The sequence below is a fragment of the Leptonychotes weddellii genome, chromosome 4, assembly GCF_054177405.1.
Source record: "Leptonychotes weddellii isolate Sample4059 chromosome 4, ASM5417740v2, whole genome shotgun sequence".
In the NCBI taxonomy this organism is placed as follows: domain Eukaryota; kingdom Metazoa; phylum Chordata; class Mammalia; order Carnivora; family Phocidae; genus Leptonychotes; species Leptonychotes weddellii.
In genome coordinates, this window is record NC_138372.1 from 137,954,548 (window position 1) to 137,966,499 (window position 11,952).

Sequence of the window (11,952 nt, forward strand, 5' to 3'; positions counted from 1 at the left end):
CAAAGTTGATTGGGATATATGCTTACTTCTCGGGGATAATTATTCCATGTTTGTTTTGGTGAGGAAGGTAGAGGATGGGTCAAAAGTCAGCTGGATTAGTGTGGCTCAGACATGTGAGGTAAAGAGCATTTACTTTTTCTTACCGCAGAGCATAGTGAGAATAGCAGCTCTGGGCAGACTCTTGGGAGGCTAAGTAGAACTGAAGAGGACCCATAAGTACCAATAATGCTGGAGTCCAGAGTGCTTAAGGGTACAAAGAACAGGCAAGTCCTCATCAAGTAACAGGACAGAGTTACCATATAAATAGACACAATCACTATCATAATTGCAAAATTGCCCCAAAGAAATAGTCATTTAAGGGTTGTTTTGGCAGTGTTTGGCCCATAGTTTTGGTTCTAAATGAGTGGATGTTAGTGGAATAAAATTACTGAATGAATGACAGCTAATGAAAATATTCTCGAATGAAATGAATTCAGTGGGGAGTTCAAGAAGAAAAAGTGTAGAATGTGTATGTGTGTGTATGTTGGGGAGATTTTCTCTAGGGATCTGGGCAGCTGGGACCAAGACCCCAGGGTGGTGGAGTGTAGAACATATGTAGGAAGGCGGCTTGGTGGAGATGCAGCCTGAGGTTTTGGTAAGTGAGCCATGGAAGAGAGCGATCTGAAAGATCAGTAACCAGCTAGTTGCCACATTTTCTTCTTTTTCACATCTTTGAGGGAAGCTCATGGGCACATACCTTGTTCAGGGCTAAGACTACAGTCTGCAAACTGTTGTTTGCCGTTGGAATTTTAATCCCAGCACACCTCCAAGCTAATTCACCTGGCTTTTTTTTTTTTTTAAGATTTTAATTTATTTATTTGAGAGAGCGGGTGAGGGGGGGTTGTGGAGAGCACAAGCAGGAGGGAGGGGTAGAGGGAGAGGGAGAAGCAGGCTCTCCACTGAGCAGGAAGCCTGATGTGGGGCTCGATCCCAGGACCCTGGGATTATGACCTGAGCCAAAAGCAGACGCTTAACTGACTGAGCCACCCAAGCACACTTGCCCTGCTCTTCTGATGCAGCTTTTACCCCACTTCCCAGTCCTGGTATCCTACAAAAACCTTGGCACAGAGTGAGAGAGATGAGGCTCTAACCTCGTATACAAGAAACTTTCACAGTAAGTGGAACCATTGTTTTCTGAAAAGATGGTATTTTATGCAGTTAATAAGGCACAAAATACTCAGTTTTTGAATGTTAGTCAAGCAAAACCCAAGAGCCTAATTTTACAACAAAAGAGCAAAGAAACTTCAGCTCATTACAAAGCATGGGCTGTTACTCCCTTACCCTTTTGTGTCCTGTTTAACAGATATATATTGCCTTTTGTTTTGTGGAGACAAAAATGAATGCTATTGGAATCTTTCCTAACCTCATATATATTTCAATTTTCCCCACCAGATTAGCTTAATGGAAATAGAAACAAAAGAAAAAGGTACATTTTTTTACATGACACAGGAATTCTAATGGCAATTACATATCAAAGTGGATACTGAAGATATTTATATTTCATCTTGATGTCAAGTTTCTTTGTTTATACTACTCAAAGAAATGTTTATAGAATGTGTAATATATGGTCTTCTCTGATTGCATTGTTTTTCTATTGATAAAATTCTAGAGCATACGAAAGGATAACAAATGCCTGTTGAACTTGAGTGGAAGGGGGTTTTAATCTATGATGACTTGCTCTATTTTATAACCTCTCATATTTTGTCAAACCAGGCTTTGAGTGTAGGCTGATTATATTGTTTAGTTCTGCCAAAACATACAGCTATTTAGAGTGAAATATTAAGTTACTTTTCCACCATAGTTCGTTGCTTAGAATATCTATCTAGTTGTAGATAAATTGGGTTTCTAGATAAATGGACTCCATGTATTCAAGGATGCAGTAGGGTGTAATGCAGTAGTTAAGGGAATGACTAGAGCAGGGTTAGAAATAGAGGTTCTGGAGTTAGATGACCTGAGTTCAGATCCCAACTCTGCTGTTCACTATGGGGTTCCCTATTGGGGTTCTTGGATGAATCAGTTTATCTGTGCAGATAAGAATACTTGCCTTAGAGGGTGATTGTAAGGATCAAATGAGTTAATACATATGAAATACTTAGAAAAATTCTGGTCCTTAATAAATATTCAATTATTGTAAACTATTATTGAAGGGCTTGGTTTTAGTTGTGACAGATCCACCATTTATGATTCTCTGAACTTTTTTTTAGTAACATCTTTACTGAGATATAATTCAATACCACATTTCACATAACATAAAATTCACCTTTCCCCTCCCCCCCCCTCATTTCATGATATATCTGCTGGAAAGTCTATCATCATTATCTATCTATTTGGATAGTTTTAAGCTTAAGCGTTGCCTTCAAGGAAGGAGGGGATAATCTCAGGAGTACTGTGAAGAAGGCTTCCTTGTTAGCTAAGGACAGGATAATACTGTGCTAATTTTAATATGCCTTATAAGAATTTTTGCCCTTTGGGGGCACCTGGGTGGCTCAGTTTGTTAAGCATCTGCCTTTGGCTCAGGTCATGATCTCAGGGTCCTGGGATGGAGAACCACATGAGGATCCTTGCTCAGAGGGGAGTCTGCTTCTCCCTCTCCCTCTGCCCCTCCCCCTGTTCATGCTCTCTCTCTCTCAAATAAATAAATAAAATCTTTTAAAAAATAATTTTTGCCCTCTGGTTTTATGTTGTGGATTTTGAATATATGAGTTCTATGGGATTTTGTGGTAATACTGTATATGATTTGTACCATTACTGGGAGGATAAAATACAAATTAAGCAATGTGAACTATTTCCTGAATGATTCAAAAATAGCCAGTTTGAAAAATGTTCACCTAATTCTTTTCATGAAATTTCTTGCCTCTAAGTTAGCCTACAGAGAGACTTACCTTTCCATGTCCATGCAAACTGTCCTCTGAGCATCTGAAATATTTAAACTTTAGACATTGTTTTACACATTTGGAGTACCTAATATCATTGATAATCAGTATTTCAAATGCTGACTGTCCTTCTGGTGACTCAGGAGAAAATGTTGTTTTCAAGGTCTTAATTTGTACAGTAGGCAGAATTATGCCTCCTCAAATATGTCCACTTCCTGAGCCCTGGGAACCATGGAACATGGTACTTTACCTGGCAAAGGGGGAGTAGATTGCGGAGGTAAGGAATTAAGGTTGCTAATCAGTCAACTTCAACACAGAAGAATTCTTCTGGATTATCCATGTGGACCCAATGTAATCACAAGTGTCCTTAAAAATGGAAGAGAGAGGCACGAGAGGAGGGGGTCGGAGAGAGAAATGTGACGACAGAAGTGAGTCAGTATAATGGGATGTAAGAAAGGTAGGGCCTACCGTTGCTGGCTTTGTAGATGGAGGAAGGGGACCAGAGCCACGGAATGTGGGCAGCCTCTAGAAACTGGAAAAGGCAGGGGAAGGGATTCTCCCTCTAGAACTTCTACAAGGGAACCCAGCCCAGCCAACACCTTGATTTTAGCCCAGGGAGACCCATTTTGGACTGCTGACCTTCAGGACTGGAAGATAATACATTTGCATTGTTGAAGTCACCAAGTTTGTGTGAGCCTTTAATATGTTCATCTATTATAACTCTCCAAGAGATAGCATTCAGCATTTCCCAGTTTTTCAGCAGCAAATAGAAAATTAATATAATTTGTAAATGTTCCATACATTCGGACTGGTACTGAATAGTCCAGTTTTTCCTAGTGGGTACCATTCTACCATTCTAGCCTTTGGATGTGAAGAAGAGAATTGTTTTTTGTTTTTTTTTATATCTGGCAAGGTTTATGAATCTACCTTCTGCCCCAGGGCCACAGCCAGCAATCCCTTTGATATTTGTCTCTTCACCTGTCCAAATCCCATCAATTAACAGCCCTTTTCCAGTGTCTGATGCTATTTTTCACATGGGCACATCTGTATAAACTACACAAGGACACTGAATGTTAAATTCTTTTAAATTTATTTGCAAAGTGTCACTTATTCTCCAAGGATGTTTTTGGTCTCTTTTGCTAACACGGAGGACACTTTGTGATGTCTTGGTGAAAGAGAAACTTCCTTTGTCCTCTTTCTGGGCAAAGCTGCTTCCCCTACTGTCATGCTGAGGTAGCAGGGGATGCTTGGTCTCCCCACGATTACTGGCCTTGACACCACTGTGTGGCACAGGGGTGGGCAGTGATCCAGGGCTCCCCTGGGACTTTCGAGCCTGGGGACCAAGAGCAAGGGTTTCAGTCTCTCAGGTGGTGAAGTAGTGAAATACTAGGTACAGGAGCAGCAAGGGGGGTGGTCATCTGAGAGGCTAAGACTGAAGAGAGAAGCAGGGAAAGTGAGTGAGCAAGAGAGTACAAGGAGAGGAAAACCTCACAGCGTCTGAGTTCTTGGCACCACTTATACTCGAGGCACAACTAAATCACAGACCCTCCCCAAGTTTACTTATGTGAGCACATGAGATTTTTGGGGTCTTGTTTTGTTTTGCTGAACTTAGTTTGAGTTGGTTGGGTTTCATTCAGCTAGGTTTCAGTCTGGAAGGGAAAGGATCTTGATAGAATACTTGGTGGAAAAGAGATAGAGTCCAGGGAACTCAAGTTTGATCTTCCTTCTAACTATGAGTCAGAGGTTCCCTATGTGCTAAAAAGACCATCAAATAATTGATAAGTCACTGTTGCACATTTCTTAGAATGTTTACAGAGTCCTTCCACAAGTCATTATCATCCTGGTGTCTCGTGTTTAGTGATTCTCAAAGAGTGTTTCACAGAACCATTTTTACTAAAAATGACCTACGAAGGAAATACAGTAATGAGGGTACAAAAACTGGGAAATGCTGTTATCTCTTGGAGACTCATAATAATATAGAAGAACATATGAAAGAGTCTAAGAAGCCTTGCATTAAGTAAAACTTTAGTCAGATAGTTTACAAAAATAATTAATGGAATTTAGATGTATGAAAAAAAGCTCAACTTCACTTATAATAAGTAAACACAAATTTAAACATGCTATTTTAACCAGTTAGATTGGCAAGTATAAAAAAATTATGTGACTACACTGCTTTGGATAGGATATGAGGAAACAGGAATTTGCATGCATGGTTGATGGCCATATAAACTGTTGTATCATCTTTGGAGGACAACTGACAATATTTATGATACAAATGCCCACACGAGGCACCTGGCTGGCTCAGTCGGTGGAGCGTGCAACTCTTGATCTCAGGGTCGTGATTTCGAGCCCCACATTGGATGTAGAGGTTACTTAAAGAAAGAGCATAAAATCTTAAAAAACATATACACACAATTTGACCCCTCCCTTCTGCTTATAGAATGTTATTTTATAGATATGCTTCTGCATTTGTGTAGGAGTATTCATTTAAGCTTTTGTTTTTTCCTAGTAAAAGACTTGAAAAATATTGCACAGGTTATAAAAATCATGACTCATCCATATAGCAGAAGAGTATGTGGCCATTAAAGAAATGAGATAGATCGAAAACAGAGTTTCTCAATGGCAGTACTGTTGCTCTTTCAGGCTAGATAATCCATCATTGTAGGAGGCTGTCCTGTGCATGTAGGATGCTTAGCAGTATCCCTGGACTCTAGTCGTCAGTAGCACCCACAGCAAAATGTCTCCAGATTTCACCCCTGGTTGACTACTACTGATCTAAATGAACTAATATTTCCCCTAAGTTATATTTAAGTGAACAAAGGAAGATGCAGAAGAATTAAATTCCATTAATTATTTTTGTAAACTATCTGACTAAAGTTTTACTTAATGCAAGGCTTCTTAGACTCTTTCATATGTTCTTCTATATGAAAAGAAGATGCTATCATTTGTGTAAGCTATTTACCTGTAGCTATCTATATCTTGATTAAATAAGAGACATAGGGGCGCCTGGGTGGTGCAGTTGGTTAAGCGTTCAACTCTTGGTTTTGGCTCAGGTTGTGATCTCAGGGTCGTGAGATCAAGCCCTGCGTCAGGCTCTGCACTCAGCAGAGTCTGCTTGAGTTTCTCCCTCTCTCTCTGCCCCTCTGCCCCTCTCTCTCTCTCTCTAAAATAAATAAATCTTTAAATAAAAGAGGCTTATAAATGTATACAATGGCTCTGGAAAGATACATAAGAAACTGGTAACCATTCTTAATTCTGTGAAGAACTGGGGCACAGAAGGTGAGGTGAGAAGAAAGCTTACTTTGCATTCTATGCTCTTTTCTACTATTCAAACTTTTATCCATGTATATGCCTTACTTTTTTTTTTTTTTTAAAGATTTTATTTATTTATTTGACAGAGAGAGAGAGATAGTGAGAGAGGGAACACAAGCAGGGGGAGTGGGAGAGGGAGAAGCAGGCTTCCCGCGGAGCAGGGAGCCCGATGCGGGGCTCGATCCCAGGACCCTAGGATCATGACCTGAGCCGAAGGCAGACGCTTAACGACTGAGCCACCCAGGCGCCCCTATGCCTTACTTTTTTAAAGAAACCTAGAAATCGGTTTAATGTTAACCCAACAGCTCTTAAAAATATATTAATTTCACAATTTATTTTCCTCTGAATAACATCCAGAATGTACTTGAGGAAACATTTCCTTGATTCACTTTCATTGTATCATTTTTGAGAATCTAATAGTTTTCTTGTTTGAGTTTAGGAAGTTTAGTTTTAGAAGACTTTGATCTGAGAAGTACAGGGTAGCCTATTTTATGAACTTGACTTAAGCAGAATGACTGTAATTGAGTTCAGTTATGCCAACAGGCTAAAAGTTTATTAGTCTTGCCTGCCGTCCAAAAAACTCTGCTGGTGCAAATAAAGTTGCTCTTTCCATACATACAGCATTCACTTTTAGTTGACCTAACATTTTTTTCCTTCCTCTGTCTCCTATAAACCTGACTCCCAGTGGTTTTGCATTGATATTCCTGCATTTGCTTGTATCCTTGCTAAACTCTTTGCTGTTGGAGATTAATGATGGTACTTTCTTATTAAAATAATCATTTGTTGAACGTATAGTAAGTGTCTAGTACTGTAAAAGACAGTTGTGAGCCCTATTTTTGTGACAACAACCTTGCAAAGGTGATATTCTTGTTCACGTTTTACTGATGAGGAAGCTAAGATTCTGGAAGTGACTTGCCCAAGGTTACTCAACTTTGAAGGGATGCATCTAGGATTCATTTGAAGGGTAACATATCTTACCCTTCAAAAAGCCTGTGCTCTTTCTACTCAAGTCTGATTCCTTAGTCTATTCTGCTGTCTCAGGTCTTCTCTTTCCTCAACAATTCTTTTTCTGCTACTTTAAATGCATCTCAAGCAAGATTTTTCCAATTCCTCAAGGATTGTGCTAAAAACAGTCAGAGGTTGATAAAAATTCTACTAATGTATGCCGGAACAAAGCTGTGTTGTCAAGATTCAAGTCTTATCCCTTATCCTCTGTTACATTTTGAAACAAATTTGCAAGAAAACCCTGAATAGTTTGAGCCTGTTATTATTTTAATCTCCGTTGATGAGATACAACAGCCCAAACTGATTAAATTAGAATGCAATTTGGACTTGACAAATTTGCACGTCCAAAGGAATAAAATGTACAATTTTTCACGTATGAGTTCTAAATATTCCAGCTGTCCAAGATACATTTGGGTGTCTGCAGTTATTTGCAAACTGAATTGTCTTTGTTCCCCAGAATAGGGAGGATTTATTCATCTCGCATTAACTAATCTCAACCACATATTCATTGTTCATGAAAATCTGTGTAACTCTTCAAAGGGCTGAGGTACAAATGCCTTTTGTTTAGCAACAAAGGAAATCAGCTGAGCCTAATGTTAATAGTTTCCTCATCCAGTTGCTCTTAACAAGATACACAGTCCATTAAGCTCTTGTTTAAGGCCTTGGGCATAAAATGAGAATTTTTCAGCAATTAGTTTGGCAGAGTTTCTTGCTTTTGAGATCCCTGAAGCCACCAGTTAAAAATCAGCAATGGCTAATTGGACAGTTTCCAGTGTGTTTCTTCTCACGTTACTTTATCAGGCCCTTCCTTTAGTCGTTGTCAGCCATTTTAGTCCTCTTTTTAGGTTGCACAAATTAGTGTTTTCCAAAGTACCTTCAGGAGGAAGCTAGTCCCAAGAGGTGTTCTATAATAAAAGAGTTTCATAATCAACTAAGTTTGGGAAATGCTGCATTCTACGTCTCCTTTCTGGATAGTTGCAATGTGCATGCACAAAAGAAAGACTCCACAAGGTCCCACAGTAGAGAAATGTGCATAATCCAGTTTTTCTGAAATTTGTTTAACCAAAGGCTACCCTCTCTTTTTTTCTTTGTCTCCTTTTCTTTTTCTTTTTGTTTAAATGTGTGCCATTTCTTTTTTTTTAAGACTTTATTTGTCAGAAGAGAGAGAGAGAGCACAAGGAGGAGTGGCAGGTAGAGGGAGAAGCAGGCTCCCCACTGAGCAAGGAGTCCGATGCAGGGCTCGATCCCAGGACCCTGGGATCATGACCTGAGCCAAAGGCAGACACTTCACTGACTGAGCCACCCAGGCTTCCCTCTCCCTCTCTTTTTAAATAACACCCATTGAATCCCACAGAGAACTTCCCTTTGGAAAACACTGACTTAGGTCATTACAGGGTCAAGAGGGCAGTTTACTCCCTAAGTCCTTCTTATAGTGAGACCATTGAGAATTTTGGGAGATGCAAAAGTATGGTGGATTTTTTACAGTTAATAAGTCAATATTGACATATTACTATTGATCCAAGTCCATACTCTATTCAAGTTTCTATATATTTTTTTAAAGATCTTGTTTATTTATTTGACAGAGAGAGACACAGTGAGAGAGGGAACACAAGCAGGGGGAGTGGGAGAGGGAGAAGCAGGAAGCCCGATGCGGGGCTTGATCCCTGGACCCTGGGATCATGACCTGAGCCAAAGGCAGACGCTTAGTGACTGAGCCACCCAGGTGCCCCAAGTTTCTATATTTTTTTACCTAATATCCTTTTTCTGTTCCAGGATCCCAACCTACATATTTTAAAATTTAAATTCAATTAGCTAACATATAGTACATCATTAGTTTCAGATGTAGAGGTCAGTAATTCATCAGTTGCATGTAACACCCAGTGCTTATCACATCACGTGCCCTCCTTAATGCCCATCATCCAGTTACCCCTTCACCCCTGCCCACTTCCCCTCTAGCCACCCTCAGTTTGTTTCCTAGAGTTAAGAGTCTCTCATGGTTTGTCTCCCTCTCTGATGACTTCCCATTCCGTTTTTCCCTCCTTTCCCCCATGATCCTCTGCACTGTTATAGTTAGTCCTTGCGTCTTCTTAGGCTCCTCTTGGCTGTGACAGTTTCTCAAACCCGCCTTACTTTTCATGACCTTGACTGTTTTGAGATGCACTGATTGGAATTACTTAATTTTTCCCTTATCCCTCTTGCTATCTAATTTGTGGCAATGAATCAGGGGGGGTCCCTTTTGCAGTTTGGCATAAACTTGTGCACTCACTCCCCCAAACTGGGAATGTGGAACGCCAGAATTGTGTGAGCCAGGAGCACAAGCAAGTGCTTAAAGGCACCAGAGTGCAGACAAGCATGGCAAGTGTTTTCCTATTCTTTTTGCTTGGACCGCTTTGCTTTTTGTTTTTCTGCTTTCTCTTTTTTATCTTCTTTTGTTACTACTAAATGCCTTGGAAGTGAGGAAATGAGATTTTTCAGCTTTTCACATCCCTCTGTGAGTCCTGTTTAGATTAAATCTCTCCCTCTGTATCAAGTGCACACTCAGAAAAAAACAAAGGCCCGTGGGACATGACTTTGGCAAATACTTGCGCTCTTGTGGTCTTCATCTCTGGTCTTTGTGTTAAAGTGGAGAAATGCTTTGCTAGGCTTAGTCTGGTATTTTAACAATCCCTATTCCTGAGCTCAGAAATCTTGCTCAGAGCTCCCCAGGCACTGAGGATAAAACCAGATTTGGTTTTTACCATCACTGGGGCTTTTCTTTCTATCAATAAAGTAAGACTTACGTTAATCAAGTGAATGTGCTAGCTTTTTAATTTGTAAAAATGATGCCCATGTCTTTTTCTCCCCAGCACTTACCGTGTTAATTATTGCAGTCTTTCAACATTAAGGTTTCAGGGCTAAAATTGCCGTTTCTTTCTTTTCCAGGGATCCAGTGACTTCTTTTAGATAGTTCTGGCTCCTCAACTTGTTTGCTAGGACAGCCAAATTTTGCCAAGAGTTTTGAGCTCATCTCTGTCAACCGGTCAGTTTCTAAGCTGAGTAAATACTACATTGTGTCAACAACAGTTGCCTGGTTAACAATCATCTTCTCTAACTGCTGTCATTAGCTCTCGTCGCCATCTTGTCAGAACTGTTATGCTTTCTTGAAGAAGACATGGTATGATTGTGCCATTTGTGGGGAAAACAGGGAAATGTATATATTTCCGTTAAATCTTTTCCTGACTTTTAATGGATTTGTTTGTTTGGGACAAATCTATCGAGGACTTTGCGTATCCTTCTCACAGCCTCCTTCCTTCTCTTCTCTTGCTCTTTTTTTTTTTCTCCTCCTCATCCACTTCCACCTTCTCCTTCCTCCCTCCTCTGTGCTAAGGTGTGATTAAGTCAAATAAAATAAAAGTGTGAAGCGTGGTGTGCACTTGTCAAGTTCTCAGGGAGTATTTGCAGTTTGTGAATCCAATAGAACTGACCTGAGGCTCTGTCTGGGGATGGGCGGCGGAGGGGGATGGGGACGAGGTTTGCTTGGGCATTTCTGAGTGAGGAATCTTCCGCCGTTATTTGCTTATACCAGGGACTGGCGAACTTTTCCTGTAAAGGACCAGATAGGAAATATTTTAGGCTGTGCGGACCATACAGCCTTTGTTGTGACTACGCAGCTCTGTCTTGTCGCAGGAAAGCGGCTGTAGATGATATGTAAATGAGTGAGCAGGACTGCCGTCCTTCTTCTTCTTTTTTTGGCTGTCTTCCAATAAAACTGTTTATGGACAACAAAGTTTTATATGATTTTCATTTGTCACGAAATGGTATTCCTTTTTAAATTTTTTCCAACTATTTAACAATGTAAAAACCAGTCTTATTTTGTGGGCCATATAAAAATGGGGAGAGACGAATTTAGCCTGCAGGTTCCAGTTTGCTGACCCCTGGCCATGCCAAGAGTTCAAGATCTCCCTAACACTCGCCAACCAACCAACAACCAAATAACAAACAGCAACAAGCCATAGGCCGGGTCAAAGGAGAGAAGGGAAGGTGTGATGGGGAGGATTGTGTCATCCGGATGATGAAGGGAAGGGTGCTCCGGGTAGAGGGACAGGGCTTTGTCTGCTGCCTTGTGTCTGCTAAAGCTAGAGGGTGGGGACAGGTAGGGCCATACCTCTTGGGCATCTTCACACTAAAAACATCCGCCCTTTATAAAGTACTCCCTGTGTACTTGAAATTTCTGACTTACTCTATACTCTCCCACGCAGTAGGTGTGATTGGCCCTCTCTAAGAGATACAGAGCTGATGAACACCCTGCTAGAGTCACATAGCTGGAATGTGACAAAACCAGGATTTGAACTGTGGCCTAGCTGACCCAGGGCTTCCTTCCTCCCCCCCACTCTATGCTGGTAGGAAAGAGCACAGAACACGAGGGCAGTTATGATCCCCATAACCTCACCCTGCTAGAGCTGCCCCAAAACAAGCCTTACGATGCCAAATAAGAGACAGCTTTTTAAAAAGGGGCCAGTACCTATAAGGATCTGCAAGCCCTCTGAGCTGCTGACTTCTTCTACCTGCCACTTTAAGGAAGGAGGCAAAGAGGATAACAGGAAAGAACACTTGATATGGACTCCTGGCTCAGTTGTTTACTACTTGTGTGATTTACTTAGCTCCCTGAGCCCCGGTTTCCTTATCTGAAAAACGGGGAATAAGAGAGTCACTGCCTATCAGGCTTCTTCTTTTTTTTTTTTTT

The 11,952-nt window shown here is 40.7% G+C and overlaps 1 long non-coding RNA gene across 1 annotated transcript; it reads right to left on the reverse strand.

Moving 5' to 3' along the window:
- Positions 1 to 3,794: 3,794 nt before the first annotated feature.
- LOC145720947 (uncharacterized) lies at positions 3,795 to 11,924 on the reverse strand. Its single transcript, XR_014144311.1, has 2 exons — positions 10,083 to 11,924; positions 3,795 to 4,245 (listed from the first exon to the last, which is right to left on the reverse strand). It is a non-coding gene; the product is annotated as an uncharacterized LOC145720947 (long non-coding RNA).
- Positions 11,925 to 11,952: the final 28 nt, after the last annotated feature.